Raw genomic sequence first — 4,872 nt, forward strand, 5'->3', positions numbered from 1 at the left:
AAGAGAGCTCCAGCCCGGTCGGGCTAGAACTCTCCCCAACCCGATCGGGCTGTATGCCAAGTCTCCCTTTAGTTTTATTAAATTCTGGATTATATGATAGATAAATCTGAAAACTATGTGACGAACTACTACTCCCTAACAATATTCGATTATATGCCCTAACTATAGGCTTTATCAAAAAGGAAAGTCTTAAGCCTACTCTTAAATGTGGAGACGGTGTCTGCCTCCCGGACCCAAACTGGAACCTGGTTCCACAGGAGAGGAGCCTGATAGCTGAACGCTCTAGCTCCCGTTCTACTTTTAGAGAATCTAGGAACCACCAGTAACCCTGCATTCTGGGAGCGTAGTGCTCTTGTAGGGTTGTAAGGTACTATGAGCTCTTTAAGATAAGATGGAGCCTGACCATGAAGAGCTTTGTAGGTGAGAAGAAGGATTTTAAATTCTATTCTAAATTTTACAGGAAGCCAATGCAGAGAAGCTAAAACAGGAGAAACGTGATCTCTTTTCCTGGTTCCCGTCAGAACACGTGCCGCAACATTCTAGATCAGCTGAAGAGTCCTTATGGACTTTTCCGAGCAGCCTGATAACAAAGAATTAAAGTAATCCAACCTAGAAGTAACAAATGCATGGACTAGTTTTTCTGCATCATTTTTAGACAGGATATTCCTGATTTTTGCAATATTACGTAGGTGAAAAAAGGCGATCCTTGAAATTTGCTTTAAGTGGGAATTAAAGGGCATGTCCTGATCAAATATGACTCCAAGATTCTTCACAGTGGTGCTGGAGGCCAGGGTGATGCCATCCAGAGAAACTATATCTTTGGATAATGCGTCACGGAGGTGCTTGGGTCCGAGAGCAATAACTTCAGTTTTACATTAGAAAAATACAGGTCATCCAGGTTTTAATATCCTGAAGGCACACTTGAAGTTTAGCTAACTGATTAGTTTCATCTGGCTTGATTGATAGATATAACTGAGTATCGTCTGCATAACAATGAAAGTTTATCGAGTGTTTCCTAATAATACTGCCTAAAGGAAGCATATATAAAGTGAACAGGATTGGACCGAGCACAGATCCTTGTGGGACTCCATGACTAACCTTGGCGTGCACAGAGGATTCATCTTTAACATGAACAAACTGAGATCGATCTGATAAATAAGACTTAAACCAGCTTAGAGCAGTCCCTTTAATGCCAATTAAATGTTCCTATTTCTGTAATAAGATATAATGGTCAATGGTATAAAATGCAGCACTAAGATCTAATAACACAAGTACAGAGATAAGTCCTTTGTCTGATGCAATTAGGAGGTCATTAGTAATTTTCACAAGTGCTGTCTCTGTGCTATGATGAACTCTAAATCCTGACTGAAAATCCCCAAAATAGCCGGAAAACCGATGGAGTGCCTTTTTCAGGTAGGGAGTATGTTCTTACCCCAAGTGAAGGAGTTTAAATACCTTGGGGTCTTGTTCGAGACTAAGGGGACCATGGAGCGTGAGATTGGTCGTAGAATCAGAGCAGCGGTGCGGTATTGCATTTCATTTATCACACCGTTGTGATGAAAAGGGAGCTTAGCCAGAAGGCAAAGCTCTCAATCTACCGGGCAACTTTCGTTCCTACCTTCACCTATCGTCATGAAGGCTGGGTTATGACAGAGAGAATGAGATCCAGGGTACAAGCGGCCGAAATGGGTTTTCTCAGGAAGGTGGCTGGCGTCTCCCTTAGGGTGAGAAGCTCAGTCATCTGAGAGGAGCTCGGAGTAGAGCCGCTGCTCCTTCGTGTTGAAGGGGGCCAGTTGAGGTGGTTCGAGCATCTGGTGAGGATGCCTCCTGGGCGCCTCCCTAGGGAGGTGGTCCAGGCACGTCCAGCTGGGAGGAGGCCTTGGGAAAGACCCAGGACTAGGTGGAGCGATTATGTATCCAACCTGGCCTGGGAACGCCCTGGGATCCCCGATTCGGAGCTGGTTGATGTGAATCGGGAAAGGGAAGTTCCCCTGCTGTAGCTGCTGCCCCCGCAACCCAATACCGGATAAGCGGATGAAGATGGATGGATGGATGAATAAATCAGTTACATGACTTAGGTTGCCAGAAGATAGAGCTGTTAACTTGTATTTGGCAGGATAGAAATGAAGTAAAGCAGTTGTGATGACAAGGTAATATTTGTGTAGTCATGACAACCTTTGTCAAGTCCAACACCAGGACTAGGCAATACCAAGTCCATAGACATGGAGAATTGTAGCAGAGGGTGTCGAGCAGGAACATGGAGGCAGCAGGTGACTCCAACCAAAGATCCAGAGCCAGAAGCCACTGCAGGAAGCGTCGGAGGAGAGAGGCGAGGGACAAGAAAGCACAAGACTAAAGGAAAGGGAAGAAGTTGAGTTAGTGACATGAATTAACCCTCTGAACCCAAAAGACTCACGCACAAGCAAAAACAGCACCTCTAATTCATAGTTTAATCATTTAATAACCATAAAAGATAGAGATTTATCAAAAGTTGCAGCTAAAAGCTAACGAGTTAGCGGTTATGGAGGTCTCTTCCGAGTCTTTCTAGCCTCTACCTGTGATTTTTCTATCCAGCCTGGAACTTCTGCCTTTTTTGGGGTCGTTGAGCATTAAATCCAAACTGGTACATCCAGGATTTATCCACTTTAAGTCCATAATTCATCAGGTTTTTTTGCTCATTCCTCCCGCTAGCTTCCTGCTGCGTGTCTGCTCTCTGTATGTACGGAAGTAGCATGCCCATATATGGGAGACAAAGTGTATGGAGTGGGAAAACGTAACCCAAAGAGTATGGAGGGTGAAAAGTGCCCAATCATCCCAGACAAAGTAGTCGAGTATGCGATCAAAGATGTTATAGCGTACAAGATAGATGTCTACCATTTTACAGAGGAGAGGGTTAATGGGATGAGATTGCATAAAGATGGAGAGAAGGAGGAGGAGTGAGTGACCAACAAAAAGATAGGGATAAGTCAAAGAAAAGTCAAAGAAGACGTTACCGGGACAGTTGGCAACAATGGCTCATCTCCCAACAGATCAGTGATTGATGGGCTAAATGATCATTTACTTTGTTGTGTATAGTGGGCATTGTCAGACACAAACAGTCAGGTCCCGGGAGATTTAGTCTGCCTCTCTGTTAACAATGTCTTACAGCCCATTAGTGGCTCCTAAAGGTGGTGTTCTAACCCCTCTGGACAGGAAGTTTGTTCAAACCTGTATGTGTTAGTCAGATGATGACATCTCGACCAATGAGGTGTCTGCAATCAGAGGTGTGAAAACAAACAAGCAGCATGGACCCGTCAACATGTGATGTAATCATTACTGAACAGGACAGTTTTTTCAGTTGATATTGTGTGTGACATGAGTACAATCATTTACTTTAAACAAAATTGTTTAGATCTTTAACAAAAAGGGATTCGATTAGCATGTGTAATGTGTGAGGCCCGTGTCAGTCCCATATCCACAGAGAATTATCTCCCAACTCTGCAGCTCCTCTAACATCTATAGAGTGTTTTTGACTCACTGTACTTAGTTTTTTTAAGGCCCAAAACATTCATTTTTTGTCCACTTTCACGGTATCATCGGCATCCCTTTTTAGGACTCTCTAACAACTTAGCTGCAAATAGATAAATAAGAGACTGGCTGGTCAATATAGTAGCCAATATAAAAGCCCCAAATTCTGAAAAAGATGGCAGATTGGGGTGATGGATGGGTCAAACTAACAACTGGATCAAACACAGGACTTTTGCAGAGGATCTGGGGATAATATGTTGTTTGACAATTAATTAGTGGGACCCCTGGTTAGATCAATTGGTATGACATGCGACCAGAAAAAGAGGTTTATTCCTCAGTACAGAATTCCGGGGTTTAACTTGACCTGTAGCAAGTGTCCTGCATGTCTTCCTTCTCTCTCTCCCCTTGCTGTAAAGGCTGAGATGAACCTCTCTCCATGATGAAGCTCTCAGTGTCCGTGGCGTTGTGTAGGAGACTTAAAGGATATTGTGGATGTTTAGGTAAACCAACTAGATTCTCTCGCTGTTTCTCTCCTCTCCGGCTGTGCAACCGGCCTGTGGCTCACGTCAAACAGGACCCGGGGCGTATTTTTATCGGAGCGGAGAGCCGATTCACGGGGACGCCATGTGACGCAGTTGGTGGAACACCAAGCATTGACTTGACTGGCCGTGACTGCTTTTGTGGCTCGCGGCGCCTCCCGAACGCTGCGCAGAGACGCCTGGTGAAAAATCCCGGCAACTTTCACCAGGCTGGTCGGCAGTGGGCCGTCACCATATTTAAGTAAGTTATCAATGTGTCATGAGAAAGCTTTGCATCAGATTACACACAGGAATACAAATAGAACTGACCTCACACAAAAGGAAGCTTACACGACTCCAGGTGCAATTTGACATTCACTTCCACCAGAGTTCAATTCAGTTCAACTTGGTCACTCAAAACTGTGATCTTGGATTTCCAGGGTGCTGGGATTTTTCCTTTCATTGGGAACATATTGTTTTATTTTTAATTATACAATAATACAAGCAAAAGAGAAGGCAGAGAGGTATTTCTGGTTTCCAAATGGGGTCTAAAAGCAGGGCTTTAGTACTTGAGTCACGCATAAGACCTTTTTTTCTGTCCTGGACTCGGTCTTGACTTGGACTCAAACCTTTTTGGATGTGGTCTTGACTCAGACTCAAACCTCTTTGGACTCGGTCTTGACTTGGACTCGACTAAGGTGGTCTTGACTACAGCCCTGTCTATTGAAGACTTTAGAGGCTGTGGGTTGGGAAAGCTTGAAACAATGTGTAGAGCAAGGACGGAAGGACATTGGTATCCAACAGAGACTTACAGGGACAAAAAGAAGGGGTGGAGACAATTGTAGAA

The sequence above is a fragment of the Etheostoma cragini genome, chromosome 11 (genome assembly GCF_013103735.1).
Source record: "Etheostoma cragini isolate CJK2018 chromosome 11, CSU_Ecrag_1.0, whole genome shotgun sequence".
Taxonomy (NCBI): domain Eukaryota; kingdom Metazoa; phylum Chordata; class Actinopteri; order Perciformes; family Percidae; genus Etheostoma; species Etheostoma cragini.